Genomic DNA, 20,333 nt, shown 5'->3' with positions numbered 1-20,333 from the left:
AATTGTCTCATTATTGTTATTTTTAATACCATAGCACCCAAAAGCCTCATTCAGGTTCTAGGCCCCACAGTGGAAACATCTAGTAAGTGACTGCCCCAGCCTTGAGGAGTTTATAATCTAAGATGCAACAAGTGGACATAAACAAAAAAAAAAAAGGAGTGCAGGGAGGGAGGATCAGAGTAACAATGACAAGAACATATGGTTACAAAATAAGTAGGCTGAGTTTAAGTTATAAACTAACAAACAATATTAATGAGACTAGTAATTCTTACTGGTCACATACCTAGCCGTTGGCAGTTTACCATAGGCAACATAATAGAACTGGGTCTTAATGACGGATCTGAAGGAAAAACAAGGAGTGGCTTTATAGATTAATTTGGGGAGAGCATTGTATATACAAGGGTCAGTAGAAAGCGTGCAGGTGCTTCCTCAAGCAGTGGACAGACATGAGAATGGTACCGTTGGCTGAGCAAAAGACAATGTAAGAGGTTATAAGCCTTGTTCAACTCTTAAATATTTCAGCTTACTTACTTTTGTGTCGGTTTTTGAGTTATGTAGGCAATTTAAAAGGATGAACATACTTGAAGCTCACAAAGCAAGTACTGGGGAAAATTCATCTATGGTATTCTCCAGCATTTGCTAAAGCAGTGCACTTGCAGTATAAACAAAGAACTAATGAATTTCAGAGCTGAGTTTATAACTCTTCAAATTACGTCTGTAGTATCATTTCTCACAATGCTACACCTTGTGACTAATCAGAAAAAAAGTGTTCTAATACAATGGCACCATATGTTTTTAATACATTAATTAAGTAGTAAAAAAGGGGGACTTGACAGATGATGATTTGAACAGTTATGTGGAATAATTATTTAAAATTCTTCAGTTTCAGAGGGCTGTTTTCAAGCTTGGCTGCTCTTGACATATCTTAATGGTGGACATTGCACACCAACATAACTCTCTAAAAGTTAGAATGTGTTGTCTGTTTACTGAGTTCTCCAGCTGTTGAATACATCTACTCTTAAATAATTCAGGGTGCCTTTTTTTTTTTTTTTGAGGACTTACCCAACAAACCTCTTTCTTTTTAAAATCAGTTTTATATTCGAAAAGCTTATTTAATTAAAATCAGTCATATTATTTGTGATGTAACTGAGAAAATATAAAGGCAGCTATATTTGTGTTTATACTCTTACTATGTACTATGCTGCACAATTTTCATTTATATATATACACACACACAATCACTATATAATGAAAATCATGAAACACAGTATAGTAAGACTATAAACACATAATAGGCAAATCATGTCAAATAGATTTAAACTTGTGGTGGATTTTTTGTTTGAAAAGATCATCATAAACTGCCCTTACTATCTTACTATTACATAAATATAAATATGTTACTATTTTATTTGTTCAACAAGATTTCCAATAACTACATTATCATGTTCATGTATCAGTGTATCTGTGCTACAGCATTTTAAAGTCTTTGGCTTTTTTTTCTACAGGAAAACAGAAAGTATCTGAAGAATACATGTTTAAATCACATTACAAAAGTCTCACAGAATTTAGGAATCTTAAAAGGAATTTAGGGAAAAAATAGAATTCTTCCAATAAAACATTTGTTCTCCATTTTGTTGAACACTTCCAATCATATACAGTATGCTCAATAGTCCATCATTAAAAACAAATAATTTCAACATTAATACTAATTGTTTACCATTTTAAGATTAAAAAACATATTACTTCTCTTTCAAAAATCTACAGAATACTGGATGAGATATATACTTGATGGGGCCCCAAGTTCTGTCTTGTTATACATACACCCAGATAACTGGCTTTATCACCATTTTGTGCTCTCTTTAGTCAGATTACATAAAATCCTAATCAAATGCTTGTATTACAGAATAAGCTATCACAAAGGTGCCATCAACATGGGATTTTAGCCAAAATACTTCCACTAAAGTAACTGGGAATCAAGTATTAAAACCCCATAAACCATTTTGAAAATGTAGAGGAACTATGTGTGTGTACACAGAAAGCTTTTCTTATTTTATTATTTTTATAAAATAATTTCATATTATGGCAAGTATTAGGGACTTGTCAACTCTGCTAAAGTGGAGTTTGGCTGTTTTAAACATGGCAAAGCATTAGCAATTTAAGAGCCAGGCCAAATTTTAGAAGAGGCTTTAGACTGTGAGACTCTCTCTCACCACAAACTCACTGAATAGAAGAAAAAAAAACAAGATTTTGTACTAGACTCTGGTTTATATATGTATTATATATAGTCTCAGAATCTTTATAGGCAGCTTCCTTAACTCTTACCACTCAAGATGATATGTGAGGTACTTGAAAAGGTGCAAGACTTAATAATTTTAAAAAATATATTAATTCCAGCGCTTCCTGCATGCTTATTCTCAAATCCATGTTGTTCTTGGGATCCAAATATGTAATTTAGAGCAAACCACAGGCTACAAAGTGAATGTATTCTAACAACTGCAACTGGATACCAACCAAACCAGCCTTAAACATTTCAGTGCTTATCAATGAGAAGAGCAATATTTCCAGGATCTTGTGGTGCCTACATGTGTATATCATATACATCCATTTGATGAGAAGCCTCAGATACATGGCCTGAAATTCATTGTGTGACCTGCCTCAAATGCTTCTGGCAGGCCAGCTGTGGAAGATCTGGGGTTATTTCAGTTCTCAAGATGGGCAGACAAGACATTGGTTATAGAACTGCTGCATACACATTTGTGGAAGCAGTTAGAAGGAAAGGCTGCCACAGAAGGGGAGACATGCTCATTTTTCCGGAGTATCAAGTGATCACCACAGCGCTCACAGCCAGCTTGAAGCTGCACATAAATCAGCAACATACAGCACTGGAGTGAACATTAAATATTACACTACCACTGATGGGGCCTCCTTGACTGGGCAGAGATGGTGACTGCCTGTGCATGTCTGAGAAATCCTGTGGCTATGGGTTTATAGGTCTCTCTAAACTGGCCCTGAATGGAGTCCAAAAGAGAGAAGGTTCCCACCAATCTTGTATACAAGTGTTTCCCTAAGGAATCAGCCACATATTGCAGCATCTCAGCAACAGTTTATTCCAAGTTTTCTTGCTGAACACAAAATGAAAAGCAAAATATTTCCATCAGTAAGGAGAAATGCACAGTGTGCCTTTCCCCACAAGGAATCCATCTGATGATGTGCTGTAAGTGAGCCATGAATCACAGTTAGAAGTATGTGGATTTATGTTCTGCATTTGTTTTTCAAACTCTACGTTGACGTTACTGGTGATGCTGTATGAAGAATGAAATTCAAAAGCTTAAAAGTATGAGAAATTCGACAACAAAAAATTGCTATATAAAACTAAGTGTAACAGTAGGCCCTTTTTTACCTACGCATTTGGATTTTTTGTGCATCCATCCAAGTGGTGAATAAATTTTATTTAATAATTCCTGTTTTGATGTGCAGTACAAAGATAAAAATTCCTGCTGCCTCCCCTGAAGCCAGTGATATACCTTTTGCCGGTCCCATGAAAAAACACACAAATTTCACCAAGTTCTAAGCCTTTGAAAAATCTCAGTTTGCACAAGATCAGTAGAGACTTGCTCGAGTTTTTTAGAGAATTTAGGTGATGAGTCCATCTGTACTGAGTACGCTCCAATCGCTCATATCTCCTACATGTGACAAATATGCATGCACCACCCACACAGAGTGACTGAGCATGCGTCATGGATGCAGAGGCTGAGTTTGATTCCCGGCAATTTCTGCTCCCAGCTGCCGAAGACTGCTTGGCACCAAAATTGAGAGCAGGAAGCCTGTTTTGCCAGCGCTCTGAATGCACCCTCTGGGGTCCAGACAGTGTAGAGGAGGACGCCACCTGACTCAAATACAGAGGGGACAAGAACTGGGCCGGAAAGATTGGTGGAAGGGGTCTGTGAGGCAGGGACTGGTTGACCAAGGAGATTGGGACAAGAAACTAGGGTTGGGAGGGCAAGGACGGAGACACGGATGGGCAAAGAGCCTGAGGGAAGAGAATGGGAGCTAAGGGTGAGGGGAAAATGGACTCAAACAGGGAGGCTCACAGGGGACAGTAGGACTGGGCTGACCAGGAACCTGGGTTAAGAAGTTAGAGGTGGGTCAGGGACTGGGTTAAGAAATTAGAGGTGGGTCAGGCGAGAAAATGACAGGGTCAAGCGGGATGGGACAACAACAACAACAAAAAATGACAGGGTCAAGCGGGATGGGACAACAACAAAAAAACAAAGTCAGATTTGTAGGGGAAATAGAGGAAAGAAGGGTCTTTGACCCTCCAGAACCCAGAAAAGTGCCTTTGCTTAGAGCAGATAGCTGTGAACCCCCTAGAAAAATGGGTGCCTCAACCACCTCTAATGCTGCTCCATAGAGAGGATAAATAACTACTACTGCTATCAGTTAGCTCATATGGCAGAGGTCTATGCTGTGGATCTACAAGGTTGCAACCCCGCTGGTGAGCCACAGGATGTCAACATGATTCCAAATGAAGAAATTTCTGTTTTTTCAGTTGATTTTTTAAAACCTAGGAAATTACACACAAAAATTACATTAAAACAAAATTATTAAGGTTGCAAAGTCAAGCACTCAGAAGTTAGGAAATGCCAGAATTAAAGTTGCTTGTGCAACCTTAATTAACCCACGCCTCTCCTTGTATGCACCCATTGTGATACAGTCTTAAATTACACGCTCACATACTATTTTTTCCATGGGACCCCTGCCTCACTCAGTGCATTAGATCACTGAATGGGCAGTTATTCAGTATTTTGCTTTCTCCTCACTATTCAAAGTGTGGCCATAGGCCTTATTTACCGCACACTACTCAACCTGTGCTCAGAGGACAGAATTATTAATTTCCTCATGAATTTTTTAGGATGCTCATCACTACTGAATCTGAGTATTTTACAAATGTTAGTAGGATTGCCAGGTGTCCAGTTTTCGACCAGAATGCCCGGTCAAAAAAGGACCCTGACAGCTGTGGTCAGCACTGCCATCCGGTCAGCGGTGCTGCAGGTCTAAGGCAGGCTTGTCCTTACCTGTCCTGGGACACCGCGCTGTGCCCCAGAAGCGGGCAGCAGGTCCAGCTCCTAAGCGGGGAGGCCACGGTGCTCTGCACGCTGCCCCGCCCTGAGCACCACGGCCAGGAACCATGGCCAATAGAAGCTGCAGGAGCGGTGCCTGTGGGCGAGAGCCACACGTGGAGTCTCCTGGCCCTCTCACCTAGGAACCGGACCTGCTGGCTGCTTCGTAGCCCAGTGCAGTGCCAGGACAGGCAGGGAGCCTGCCTTAGACCTGCTATCCCACTGACCGAGAGCCGCCCAAGGTAAGCCCATGCCCCAACCCCGCGCCGCAACCCCCTGCCCCAGCCCTGAGCCCCCTTCTGCATATGTACAGAGCAGAGCTCCCACTGACAAGCTGCAGTTAGTGCTCAAAATTTCTGCAAATCAGAGCCCAGGAGTCTCAAGTCAGGCACCCAGAAACTAAAGAACACTCAATTAGCGGACATCTGTGAGAAGCATGGGTGAAGCAACTTACCCAGCATCACACTGGAATTCTGTGGCACAGGTAGGGACAGAATCTAGTTATCCATGGCAGCATTCAACTGCTTTCACCATGAGACCATCTTTTCTCTTCCCACAGTCCCCTGCTTCATTCACTGAACACCTGCCAACTTCTGCAACAAATAAGGTAGGGATTCTACAGAGAACAGCTGAATTCAATACACAACCCTGATTCCCAGAATAACTTTTAAGTACTTGCCTTTGCAAGATTAATGTTCTTTTCACAAACCTGTTTCTCTAAATTCTGAACATTCCGGGTCAGATTCTTTGCTTGTGTAATTCAGTGCAGGTTTCCTGACTTCAGTACAGCTATTTTACATTTAAGCTGACTGTACAGTACACAAATTAATTGCATCCCATTCATCATATATTGAAAGAGTTGTTTATGCAGTGACTCAGATGCTACAGTCCTTACCCACACCTAACTTTCACTGCAGTCAGGAGACTGTTTGCTTCAATAAATTCTTTGGGACATAGGTAATAAAACTGCAAGTACACTACACAAGTGTTTTTGTTGCCAGCAGCCTTTTTAGTTTTATGCATTAAGAGTTGCAACAAAGAAATAACCTAGAGGTAAATAATACAGATTCATCTGATGACTAATATGGCAAAATGGCCTCAAAAATAGCACTGTCACCTTTGAGTCAGGCCTTGAGCTTGAAAATCCACATTAGGGGCCTGATTAACCTGGGCTGGCATGAGTTTTCAACATGCACTCAAAGCTGGTGATTAACCCAAGCAGAAAGCAGCAGTGTTTGCATGACTATTATCCCATAGAGGGGGTTCAGCTACAGAAAGACAAGGGCAGCTTTAAAATATGCAGCCTGAGTTTCACAAGTGCACTCGTTGGAAGATGTTACCCACAAGATGCACTGAATCAACTGATCTTCCAAACACCTTGGCCTTGCCCACTGCCTGGATAGTACCACTCAAGTTTTGCAACTACCCTAGACAGCTCAAGACCCCTGGCAAAACTGGGGTTCCAAGAACCATGCATCACTGGGACCTTCTTCAGGTGGCCTTTCCACTACCAGGAACCAGCATCCTGGGTTTTCATTGGCAGAAATCAACAGAGCCAGAAGTCCACAGAGCCCTAAAGCATGGATTCATATCCAGGGCTCTCTCTGTAATGCAACGCTTCTTTAAGCAGTATGGACTGGATTGTTATAGAAAAATGAAGCTTTACAGCAAAGTCCACTCTGTCCATCTTTGCAAGTTTAAGATCAAATGCCAGTTTCAGAAAGAGGAAAAAAATGTATAAGATAATTGCCCATCATTCCTTTTCCTCAGCAAATTTCTACAGCCAAAGCTGTGTGCATGCTATTGCAAAGGGCAGAACAGCTGATCCATTTGTCTACACAACTATTTCATTAGCAAGGTTTATCTTATCTCTTGGTAATGCATTTTGAGAATGGAAAAAGCTGTAGAAAAAACAAAAGCTCTATTCTTCTAGCATGAGTTCTTTTCAGATACCTGAAGTACTCTCCAGATGGTGTGCAGCAGGGGTTCTCAACCGGTGATACACATACCCCTGGGGGTACATAGAGATCTTCGGGGGATACATCTACTCATCTAGATATTTGCCTAGTTTTACAACAGACTACATAAAAAGGATATGCTGATGATGCTCATTAAAAAAATAATGTGTTAATTAAATTTGTGACTGAACTCCTTGGGGGAGAATTGTATGTCTCCTGCTCTATTTTACCTGCATTCTGCCATATATTTCATGTTATAGCAGTCTTGGATGATGATCCAGCACATGTTCATTTTAAGAACACTTTCACTGCAGATTTGACAAAGTGCAAATAAGGTACCAATGTGACATTTATAAAAATAGCTACAGTACTCGACCCAAGGTTTAAGAACCTGAAGTACCTTCCAATATCTGATTAGGATGTGGTGTCCCATGCTTTCAGAAGTATTAAAAGAGCAACATTCTGATGAGGAAATTACAGAACCCGAACCAGCAAAAAAGAAAATCAACCTTCTGCTGGTGGCATCTGACTCAGATGATGAACATCAACATGCGTCAGTCTGCACTGCTTTGGATCATTATCAAGCAGAACCCATCATCAGCATGGACACATGTCTGCTGGAATGGTTGAAGCATGAAGGGGCATAGAATGTTTAGCATATCTGGCAGATAAATATCTTGCCATGCCAGCTGCAACAGTGCCATGCAAATGCTTGTTCTCACTTTCAGGTGACATTGTAAACAAGAAGCAGGAAAGATTATCGCCTGCAAATGTAAACAAACTTGTTTGTCTGAGCGATTGGCTAAACAAGAAGTAGGACTGGGTAGACTTGCAGGCTCTAGAGTTTTACATTGTTTTATTTTTGAATGCAGGGGTTTTTTTGTACATAATTCCACATTTGTAAACTTTCATGATAAAGAGACTGCACTACAGAACCTGAATTAGGTGAATTGAAAAATACTAATTCTTTTGTTTTTTACAGTGCAAATATTTGTAATTAAAATAATATAAAGTGAGCACGGTACACTTTGTATTCTGTGTTGTAATTGAAATCAATATATTTGAAAATGTAGAAAACATCAAAAAATATTTAAATAAATGGTATTCTAATATTGTTTAACAGCGTGATTAATCACAATTTATTTTTTTAATCGCTTGACAACCCTAATGAACATATATTCCAGATGCTTTGAAAGGATAAGTTACCCAGTGAAAAACAGGGTAGGTAAAGTTTGTGTTTAAATAACATGATGGTGTTTAACGACGTTCAGTTTGGTATAAAAATATTTCAGACAAGGTAAATAAATATGTTCTCAACACTAAAACCTAAGAGCAATAGAGGCCAAATCCTAATGCAGTAGTCATAGCACACACTACACTTAAAATTAATAGTAATTACAATATCAATTTTTATTCCGCAATATTCAAATCCTATCGTTCATTTTAATTATATATAATTAAACCCATAATTTCTAAATGTATCATGGTCAATTCACTATACTGATACTGCAACCAGCATAAATAAAATCCATCAACAAGCCAAGCACCCAACATAGATAGCTCATTTCAAGGAATGTTATTCATTTTTAGTCCCAAAGTTACCTAAATTCCGCACTTATTTCCTATAGTCTTCACTTTTATCATTGACAATTATTTATATCTGTCATAAAGAATCATTAAACTTTAGAGTTATTTACACTAAAAGAATTAATCCCACAGTATATCATGTTTCCCAAATAAATTCCATATCCCTCATTTTGGGTCGTTGTTATGCATTGCTTACCATATTTGAGAGGTATGTCCCCAACAATAAATCGTATATCCCTAAAAGCAAATTAAACAGGAAATTAAGTCCTTAGCCTTGCTCAGGAGAGATCATCAATGTACTTTGTCACTGAAGATTAAGGGAGAGGAGCACTCTCAATTCCTGGTCCCTTCATGAATAAAACTAATAGCCCTCCATCCTCAAAAGTATTCAGAGGCTGGCTATCTCAAGAGCTGCAAGGGAAAGGTTAAGGAACTTCATTTAATGACATAAGAGACTATGGAGTGAAGTGAGAGGTATAATAGACACACAGCAAAACAAGTATTAGCTAAAACACTTATTCCTCTTGAATGCATATAAGAATAGCCACTGGAGTTGATGAATATCCATCTCTGCCACTCAATAAGGGCCTAACTTTTTGTATTCCTGCTGCGTATCATGTAATTGGAACCAGGAAATGTAGATCAGTCTCTTACAAGCTCTCTCATGTTTTACATTCTCATTACATGGTATCAGAAGTAAACTGCTGAACAAATGAAACCACCTGAATCCCTCAGGCTGGAATGGACCTGTCTAGGCACTGCCTAGGCTTCGGAAAATCATCATAGCATTACAAAAATATCTATCAAATACCTATAAGCAGATTCTCATAACATACATACATCTACTGTATAAATAAGAAAAGCAAAAAGCTACAGGCGGAAGAGTCTGACATAAATATGGCTCAAATGCTAACTACTTCTCAAACAACAATTGAAAAGATCAAGCAAAAAACACATATGACTCATCCTTACAATGCACTGACAGAGTAGTTCTACATGGTGGTCTCACAGAAAAACTCTAGGCAGAAACCAAAACCAAACTTCATCTCATTGGTACTATGGAAAGGAAAGTACTTCATAATGATGGGATTTTGTATCATATTCTATTTGCTTTTTTATAGTTTGTATACTGCCCTCATCACAGTTCCAGTGGTGCATTAAGTGACATGCTTACATCTGTCACCTGTGGTTCATTCTCTCTCTCCTCCTCTCCCCAAGGGAGATTTCTTTGTGCACTGTAAAGTGTCTCCAACTCTTACGATCTTATTGGGAGTCTAATGCTACTTGGTGTTTTTCTTAAAGCTCTAGACCCTGGAATCATGTCAATGAAACAAACTCAGCTTTCCATTAAAACAAACAAACAAATAAAAAAGCATGTTTCTCACCTTCCTAGTCTCAGACAAATGCTCAGACAAATGCTTGAAAACATAACCCCCAAAGGCGCTAAATTTGGAGGGCAAATGAAAAGATCTCCAAATATATTTTTGAAATGTCATGATTTTTAATCCAGCCTCATGAGTTTTGGGGCTCAACTCATGATTTTTGACTACTTGGAGTTGGGAATGCTGAGAGAGTAGGGGTGTTTTTGTTTGTTAGTCACACTTCTATTTCAAAATGCAGCATACACACAGGACTAGCACTGGTGGTGTAAGGTTACACCACTCTCATTAAACTTACTGGAGAATTTTCCATGAGTAAATTCCACATGTTTGAACTCACAATGCATTAGGAACAGAAAACATAGAAAGCTGCACAAAAAACAAAAATAAAAAAATGAAGTTCTTCAAAATATTTTAATGTACATAAGAAAATAAACAGTATTAAAAATGTCTGACTTTTCTGTTTTAAAAACTCTATTTTTAAAATAAACTCAGACAACATTTATTTGTTCTGGCTCTAAAAGAAAGTCTTGAACCCACGATGTTTTTACTTCAGCACCTGTTTTTAAGTATGAAGCTCTCCTCAGACTTGTGCCAGCTGACAAAACCACAGCAGGTAACAAATCCAATGAATGTAACTATTCAGCAGGCTTGCTACCTGCTATGATAGGTACACTTTGCAAAATAATTCATTTTTAGCTACCAGGTTTTCAGACAACTGATGTGAAAGAGTCCCCTAGTTATGTGGTGCATAAGGAAGTAGGCTGAACTTTTTTCACCTAGAGGGGTGTAGGTTTAGATATTGTCTCTCCTGCAGCATTTCTTCCACTTTAAGACCTCACTGGAGGGTGGGGAATGAATGTAAGAACTCAGCCTAACAGCCAGAGAAGAATGACAAACTAAATCTCCGATTCCCTTGGGGAAAATTGGAGAGTAAATAAACCTAAAATGCAGGAACATGTTTTCCTGATATCTTTTCACATCTTGTTTCTGACAATACTGATCAAATTAGTGGTGCTAGACTGGTAAAGCAAGTCAAGCTAGACAGGTAAAGCTAGACAGCAAGTCTCTCAATCTGAGGGGGCAGGGCTGTCTAAAATTTTAAAATGCACCTAAGGCTATGTCTACACTATGGCACTACAGTTGCACAGCAGTACAGCTGTGCCTCTGTAAGATCTCTCATGTAGCTGGCCTTTGCCAGCAGAAGAGAGCTCTCCCGCTGGCATAATGATACCTCTTCCAATGAGCAGCATTAGCTATGTCAGCAGGAGAGCCTCTCCTGCAGACATAGTGCTGTTCACACCATCACTTTTGCCGGTGAAACTTATGTCAGTCGGAGCGGGGTGCTTTTTCACACCTCTGACTGACAAAAGTGGTAGAGTAGACAAAGCCAAAGTGACTCAGGAGGGGCCGGCGGCCGGGACCAGGCAGGCAGCAGCATGCCATTAAAAATCCTGCCCGCCCTGGCCCGCTCTTCCCCACCCCCCAGCAGGGGCAGGGTGAAGAAGCTTGGTCCTGCCGACTGCTGCTGCAGAGCAGGCAAGCTCCCCCTCCCCGGCCTCTTCCCCCAGCGTGCTGGGGTTCCTGCCCCTCCTCCGCTCCCTCCCTGCCGCCGATTAGCTGATGGCCCTTGTGAGGGAGGGGGAGAAGCAGAGCCGCAGCGCGCTCGCTGCTCCGGGGAGGAGGCAGAGAACAGGTGGGGATGGGGGGTGGAATCAGGGCATATCGCCTCCAGCCCCCTGCCGTGAGCCACTCTGGGCAGGGGGCTGGGATCACCCTCACGACCCTAGCCCACACCCCCAGCCCTAACCCCTGCACCCCCGCTCACACACCTCCAGCCCTCTGCTCTGACCCTTGCACCCCCTCACACGCCCCCAGCCCCCTGCCCTGACTCCTTCACCCCCCCACATACCCAGCCCCCTACACCCCATGCCCTGACTCGTGTATCCCCCACATTCCCACCTGCACCCCTCACACCAAATGGGAGCTGCCCAGGTAAGCACTCTACACCTAAACCTCCTGCCGCAATCCTGAGCCCTCCCAACTCCCAGCCTGCTCTTTCACCCTCAGCCCTGTGCTCAGTGCACTCCCGCCCTCAGCTCAGTGCAGAGAGAGAGGAAGAGACTGGGCTAGAACCAGGGAGAAGGTAGGTACCTACTCTATGTGGGCAGGGCCGGGACCCCAGACCAGCAGCGAGCTGAGCGGGGCCAGCAGCCGGGACCCTGGCTGGCAGGAGCCAGCGGACGGAACCCCAGACCGGCAGCGGGCTGAGTCGCTCAGCCCACTGCTGGTCTGGGGTCCCGGCCACCAGCCCCACTCAGCCCACTGCAGGTCTGGCTGCCAGCCCCTTGCCAGCCGGGGTCCCGGCCACAGGCCCCGCTCAGCCTGCTGCTGGCCTAGGTGAATGGAACCTCAGGCTGGCAGCGGGCTGAGTGGGCCAGAGAAGTAAGATCAGCATTTTAATTTAATTTTAAATGAAGCGTCTTAAACATTTTGAAAACCTTGTTTACTTTACATGCGACAATAGTTTAGTTATATAATATATAGACTTATAGAGAGAGACCTTCTAAAAAACATTAAAATGTATTACTGGCATGTGAAACCTTAAATTAAAGTGAATAAATGAAGACTCAGCACACCACTTCTGAAAGGTTGCCAACCCCTGGTTTATGGCATCAAATCACGGCCTTATTGTGGGAGTGAGGGCCAGAGTAACAGTAACAAAAACCCGGGCCTTATGTAGACTAGCTACCTGAACAATGTGCATGTTTTTAACTCTTATTTAAAAAAAAAAAAAAAAAAAACTCAAAAATGAAAAATTTTCACTGAGATCAAGAAATTTGATATTAACTCCCACCCCAATCACAAATTCGATCAGCATTGCCAGAAAAGAAGAAGAAAAAGAAAAAGAAAAAAAACAGCTTGCAAGCAGTGTGTCTAAAGATACTGAAAAGAATGTTCCTGAATGAAGTTTCCTCCACCCACTTGCTGCACTGTACCTAATTTATGATTATAAACTCTTTTGGGATAGGTTTCAGAGTAACAGCCGTATTAGTCTGTATTCGCAAAAAGAAAAGGAGTACTTGTGGCACCTTAGAGACTAACCAATTTATTTGAGCATGAGCTTTCGTGAGCATCCGATGAAGTGAGCTGTAGCTCACGAAAGCTCATGCTCAAATAAATTGGTTAGTTTCTAAGGTGCCACAAGTACTCCTTTTCTTTTGGGATAGTAACCGTCTCATATCATGTGTCTGTACAATCCCCAGCACAATGGGTTGGAAACTTCACAGGGGGCTCTGGGCACTGTTACAATAATTAAATAATAATGCAATCCTCCTCAGATTCATACAGATCGGTAAACCCAGGTCACTGAGTTAAATTTATAGGACTATCAAAAGTATTTCCTAAAGCCGCATACTGGTTATTTGGCACAGCTGAAGGTAAACAGACTTAGCAGAAATACTGTTATAAATATAAAATTGGGTGGTGCCTGGTTAAAAATAATCTTATGCTAAAAAGGAACGTTATGGTCAAAAGTTACATTACATGACCAAATAACCGACCACTAGCCAAATACCTAGTGCCAAAATAAACACCTACCATTCTTCCATGTGAGCTTGAATGAAGGACATTTATTCCACCACCATTACAACTGTTAAAGTAGGGCTGTAAAGTGATTTTAAAAATTAATCATGATTAATTGCGCTGTTAATATTAGAATACCATTTATTTAAATATTTTTGGATGTTTTCTACATTTTCAAATATATTGATTTTAATTACAATGCAGAATACAAAGTGTACAGTGCTCACTTTATATTTATTTTTATTACAAATATTTGCACGGTAAAAAACAAAAGAAATAGTATTTTTCAATTCACCTAATGCAAGTACTGTAGTGCAATCTCTGTATCATGAAAGTTGAACTTACAAATGTAGAATTATGTACAAAAAAACTGCATTCAAAAATAAAACAATGTAAAACTTTAGAGCCTACAAGTCCACTCAGTCCTACTTCTCGGTCAGCCAGTCTCTCAGACAAATAAGTTTGTTTACATTTGCAGGAGATAATGCTGCCTGCTTCTTGTTTACAATGTCACCTGAAATTGAGAACAGGTGTCCACATGGCACTGTCGTAGCTGACGTCGCAAGATATTGACGCGCCAGATGCGCTAAAGATTCATGCTTCAACCACCATTCCAGACGACATGCATCCATGCTGATAACAGATTCTGCTCGATAATGACTCAAAACTGTGTGGACCAATGCATGTTCATTTTCACCCTCTGAGCCAGATGCCACCAGCAGAAGGTTGATTTTCCTTTTTGGTGGTTCGGGTTCTGTAGTTTCCGCATTGGAGTGTTGCTCTTCTAAGACATCTGAAAGTATGCTCCACACCTCGTCCCCCTCAGATTTTGGAAGGCACTTCAGATTGTTAAAACTTGGGTTGAGTATTGTGTCTATTCTTAGAAATATCACATTGGTACCTTATTTGCGTTTTGTTAAATCTGCAGCGAAATTGTTCTTAAAATGAACAACATGTGCTGGGACATCATCTGAGACTGCTATAACATGAAATATACGGCAGAATGTGGGTAAAACAGAGCAGGAGGTATACAATTCTCCCCCAAGGAGTTCACTCACAAATTTAATTAACGCATTATATTTTTAACTAGCGTTATCAGCATGGAAGCATGTCCTCTGGAATGGTGGCCAAAGCATGAAGGGGCATACGAATGTTTAGCATATCTGGTACATAAATACCTTACAATGCCAGCTACAAAAGTGCCATGTGAATGCCTGTTCTGTTCTCACTTTCAGGTGACATTGCAAAATGAGAAACAGACAGCATTATCTCCTGCAAATGCGAACAAACTTGTTTGTCTTAGTGGTTGGCTGAACAAGAAGTAGGACTGAGTGGACTTGTAGGGTCTAAAGTTTTACACTGTTTTGTTTTTGAGTGCAGTTATATAACAAAAAAATCTACATTTGTAAGTTGCACTTTCACAATAAAGAGATTGCACTACAGTACTTGTATGTGGTAAACTGAAAAATAGTTTCTTTTATCATTTTTACAAATATTATTTTGCAAATATTTGTAATCAAAAATAATAATATAAGGTGAGCACTATACACTTTGTATTCTGTGTTGTAATTGAAGTCAATATATTTGAAAATGTAGAAAAACATCCAAAAATATTTAATAAATTTCAATTGGAATTCCATTGTTTAACAGTGAGATTAAATCTGTGATTAATCGTGATTAATTTTTTTTTTAGTTAATCACATGAGTTAACTGCAATTAATTGACAGCCCTAGTTCAAAGTATAAGTGACATGAATCTAAAAAATGACAAATACCAAGCTATATGGCAATACAGTCTCGCAATTTTTTAACAGCCTCTCTCTGGTATTCTGGGGTGAGTTCTGCTTTTAAATTGGATGAGACAGTATTTCCCTGCAAGACTAACTTAACCAAGCATCCATTAATTACTAGTCTGCAAAAGACGACAGCGGAAAAAATCCTATTTATTTTACAATTAGTTAGGTAAATAAATTCTCCCCATGGATTATATATACACACACACACTTTCCAAGTTGCTAATCTGCATTTTAAATTAGAAGATATGACATACTCAAAGTAAGAGAAGCAGTACTACAAAGTACTTCAAGTCCTTAACTTATCCACAGCTATTTCATGCCATCTGCATGGCCTCAACATTCCCTCAAGCTTTGGCCAGCAATGTGCTTTCAATATTTTAACAAGAAACTTCCACATTTTCTTCCCTTTTCCTTATGGTAAACTCTATACCAGTGTACGGATAGGACGAGTGAGTGACTGAGGAATCCAGAAGTATGTTTTCCTGTTTTAAAAAGACTTTCTAATATCTTTAACCAAGGAAAGGGCTTCAACACTTTGTGACAAAAAGAACCCTTGGCTGAAAATATTTATATTTTGTTAGTTAAATATTGAATATATTGACAGTCTAGCATAGGAGTAGTCAAGAGGCCCCCACTTGCTCTGGCCCAGGGCCCCACAAAATGGCAATCCGCCTCTGGTCATGCTAACCCTGCAGTAGATCAAACACACACATACACACCATGCCCTTGTGGAATTCTGTTCAAATTAACGGGCAGTCGGGTCCATCCATACAGAGTAACTTGCGGGATCAGGGCCAAAGCCACACCATTTTTCTAACTATGACTCTGAGCGTGCAAAGATTTACATACGGGCTTAGGTTTATGGATTGTGAGGGGATTCCACAAAGGTCATTTCTTTAAATAAACGTGTGTATTTAATTATGAATAATGTCATTCATTCAGGAGACAAACATCATGTAACTATAACAAAGTGTATATGCCCAGTTAAAAAGAAACTGCAACTCTCTGATAATTACTTCTTCTTATCCGGGAAATTCAAATTTTATTCTTACTTAGAACAGGGAATATTAATTATATTGCAGTAAAATTATTTACTTTTCAAACTTTTCAATTGCTATTTTAAAGACTTCTTTGTTAATGAAAAAGATACCTGTATTTGAATGCAAATTTTCAAATACACATTAAGTGTATTTAAGTGGCCCGTACCCATGATCAGGTGTTCAAATAAACACAGGTGTGTTTATTTAATGTTCTGTTACTGGATATAGACATACACAAGTATGTGCGTACATATGGAACCTCACACGTCACATGCATGCTTACAGCTAAATCCTGGCATGATAGTGCACCCAGAAAAAGCCCACAGCAGTAGGGGGAACATGAGGAAGAAGAAAACCACAAGCCCACCTCAGCTTCCCACCACCACAAAAAACAAAACTAAACCCTAAACCAAACCACCCCATGAAGCAGCATTCCAGGGTGGAGTCTGGCATAAATCTAGAGTCAACAGATGTGTGTGTATGTATGTCTCCTGACCTAACAATTGTCCTTATTCACACATGTTCACACAGAGATTATTCATCCTCCTGGCAGTAAAGTGGGATGAGAGGAAACAAGACTGTCAGCTAAATATGGGTGTACGTTACTTTTGTAGCAGGAGTGTACCTATTTGGGGAGGTATAATACATTGGTCTAGAAATTAGCATGGAATGTAAGAAGTTTTATGTGTACAGGACTATAGTCAGATGTTCCTAACTTTATTTCTTAACCCAATATTGTCAGATTGGCAACATTTTCCATGGAGGGCTTCCTACTTATTACAGCTGAAATTTTAAAAAACAAAACTATTTTTGGAATTACCTGGGAAAAAAACAAAAGACCTTTAGGTTTTGCTCAGTTTTAACATCTGAAAAATAAATTCTTAATGCTTGTGCTTTGGGCGTGTAACTCAAGCAATGGCTGAGTGGATTCTCATGGGAATTTACAATGACACTAACTTCCAAACTAAGCAGCATAAGAAACTTAATGGTCAACTTCAGTCCAAAATTTAGTTTTTCTGAAAATTATAAGCAACTGAAAATAGGGGGCTCACCAAGGAAGTGACAACTCAGTTATGTAAGCCTTCTCGAAAAATCACCAACCTGCTTATACACACAAGCTTAGTAAGGAATATAAGAACAATTCTGAAGGACATATTCCAGAGTAGAGTTTCTTTATGAACACGAAACATAAAATTATCTGAGGGTGGCCATGAAGAATAATGGAGAAAGAACACCACATAATACTACATCAGTTAACTTACTGCATCAGCCATGACCTTTGTTCACAACAACAGTATATGTTCAGAAGAGTATCGGCACAGTTGGCAACCCGATACCAGACTTGACAATCCACTGTTTTTTTTCAGCACAATAAGTTATGTTTCAGGATATTTGTCATAAAGCCCTATTTTTTTCCAGGACTGAAAGTCACCTGGGCAGAGAACAATGATTTAAATAAAAGCACATTGTGGATGAGTTTCAGTAGAGTGTAGGTCATGCAGCTGTGCTGCAGCCTGTTTACAGACATTTCATCCAATCTTTGGGATGGTGGTTGCAGCCCTTCTGTGCCTACCAGGCATGAGATCCCTCCTCACTGAATCTGTTTGTTATTAGTATTAATAGTACATCATAGGCATAGATCTAGTAGTTATTGCCCAGGCTGGCACAGAACACTCCTCTATGCCAGCATAGAGAAGGTGCTAATAGGGAAGATGGCACAGCGGGGATGCCCAGCTGTGCAGCCCCAATGAAAGGCTATCAGAGAGCTTCCACTCTCTCCACAAAAGAGATGAAGTTAATCAAATGAGGAATGTTTGGCTCCAGTTAACAGTAGTGCAGTTACTTTTATTTGCATTTGTTTTTCAATAACCTCCACAGTTTTAGAGGGCTACATTCCATAGAAACATAAGCGGTACCTGGTATACTCATGAATCAGGCCTTGAATCCATGACTCTACTGCCTACTTACATTTGCATTAACATAAGGATCAACCAACATTGTAATATAATGCAAAAACCTGATCATTTATAAATGCATAGCTCTTTTAGAAATGTTCATATTTAATTTTTATTGAGAATGCTTTTAAAAAGTAACATGCATGCTATGTTTAGCCTTGGAAATTCACACTAAATTCAGAAGGTCATTTTCTTTATGTCCGTATTATTTCTGCTTTTATGTCATGTTTTAGAACCAGGGATATGAATGATTCTGGAACTGAAATTTAATACATGATATCTAGAACTGATTAATGATGACAATGGGGCTGAAATATTGTGAGACCATCTGTCACTGTTTACCAAGTAGAAAAGTCATAACAGGCAGAAATAGTCAATATAGCGAAATTTATTTCAATGGGCTTAGTATGGCCAGTGCTAATCTATACTTTGAATAAACAGAGAGATTTGCTAAGCATGGAATAAACTGTAATGAAGTTTGACCCAATACAATAAATTAATGGTGGTTTAAACATAATGAGTCAATGCTATTAAACAGGAACCTGTGGAACTCTCTATAATGCACCATAAACAACATTGCATTGAACCAGAACCGGAAACAAAAGTCATTTACTGCATATAGAAAAATTCTGAAAAAAATAAATGCAAGCTTGTATTACATCTGTCTGATTTTTCAATATGCAATAAAATCAATTATTTCAATAAAGTAATAAGACTGAATGTAACAAATAGAAATAGTAGTATTACATTGTATAACTCAAGTTTCTTTATGAATGAATACTTCATTGCATATAAACAGTCTCTATATATGGACTATTTATTTGATGTGTTGTATATCTAAGACAACATAACAGAAATCACACATGTAGATACTTTCTCCCTAATTTACTTCTTCAATTTCATTTTTATGCACAAGCACAATAAGTGGTTCAGATGGCTTCAGAACTGTACAAATCCCTAATTAACACAAAAGAGACATATTATAAGCCCCTTACATCACACACTGGTGAGCAGTTACTCACTCAAGTAATCTCCATTGACTTCAATGGAGCTAACGCCTGAAAGTAGCTGCTCATAGATAGTAAGAAGTTCACAATCTATGAAACTACATTTCCTTAAAAATGTATGCAGAAAATCCTTTTAAAAAAAGTAACACATATCTACCCACTTACAAGTTTAAGCTTTTTCCAATGCTAACTCTCTCAATCCTGAAAACAAAAGGGATATAAAATAATTTAAGAAAACGTTCATCACGACGAGTATAGTTTCAGCAAAATCACATGAAATACAATATAGTAAGAAAAACTCCAACCTGTTCTAGCATGCCTGCCCAAGATCCCTCCCCCTAATTAGTGCTTATGACTTTTAGGGAGGAGCTTAAACACAGTGCAACTTGACTTAACAAGGGAACAAACAGTATAAATACCTCAGAAGGATACTTGAAATAGCCGCTTCTGTTCTGCGCACCTGTGGCGGAAGAGCACCTCAGTAGGCTACTGAAAGGCTACTACATATTTGGAACTCTACAATATTCTGGTATGCTATGGTTTCATTCCTTTTCATTTCACTTCCAATTTAACTTAACCATAGGTCTGACAGAATTCAATTTTAATTATTTTTCCTAAATTTTGATAGATAGATATTATCTATGTTCATTTTTTCTATTTTTATTTATTTAAATTTTTAGTTGGGCAAAATTAGGGGTTTTAAGCAATTTTTTTCAATTGTTATTGATTTAAATGTTCACTGTTGCAGGAAATTATGGGGAGGTGTAAGGCAATAGTAGAGTCAGACAATAATTTAATGATAGATGTTGAGATTCAAAAAATTAAAGCTTTATAACCATTAAAATAAAAATTGTCAATATCACATGTCAAAATATACAAAGTTAATATTCTTAAATCAAACTTCGAT

The 20,333-nt window shown here is 39.3% G+C and overlaps 2 protein-coding genes across 11 annotated transcripts in view; one reads left to right on the top strand and one right to left on the bottom strand.

The window, feature by feature from the left end:
* NT5DC1 (5'-nucleotidase domain containing 1) overlaps nt 1-20,333 on the bottom strand; it is a 231,464-nt gene that overhangs the window by 173,374 nt on the left and 37,757 nt on the right. The gene's annotated exons all lie outside the window — the stretch shown is intronic.
* Nucleotides 1-20,333, top strand: part of COL10A1 (collagen type X alpha 1 chain) — a 72,122-nt gene that overhangs the window by 36,559 nt on the left and 15,230 nt on the right. Inside the window, exons 1-2 of one of the 3 annotated variants that reach the window (XM_043542830.1) lie at nt 5,678-5,727; nt 19,789-19,955. The exons of 1 other annotated variant lie outside the window; for it this stretch is intronic. The gene's annotated coding sequence lies outside the window, so the exon portion shown is untranslated. Of the gene's footprint in view, nt 1-5,677; nt 5,728-19,788; nt 19,956-20,333 lie in introns of those variants that run through there. One more of the 3 variants, XM_037894668.2, reaches the window with a different exon arrangement.

The sequence above is a fragment of the Chelonia mydas genome, chromosome 3 (assembly GCF_015237465.2).
Source record: "Chelonia mydas isolate rCheMyd1 chromosome 3, rCheMyd1.pri.v2, whole genome shotgun sequence".
NCBI classification, from domain to species: Eukaryota; Metazoa; Chordata; order Testudines; family Cheloniidae; genus Chelonia; species Chelonia mydas.
Note: the sequence above shows the minus strand (reverse complement) of the source record. Positions and strands in the feature narration are given on the sequence as shown.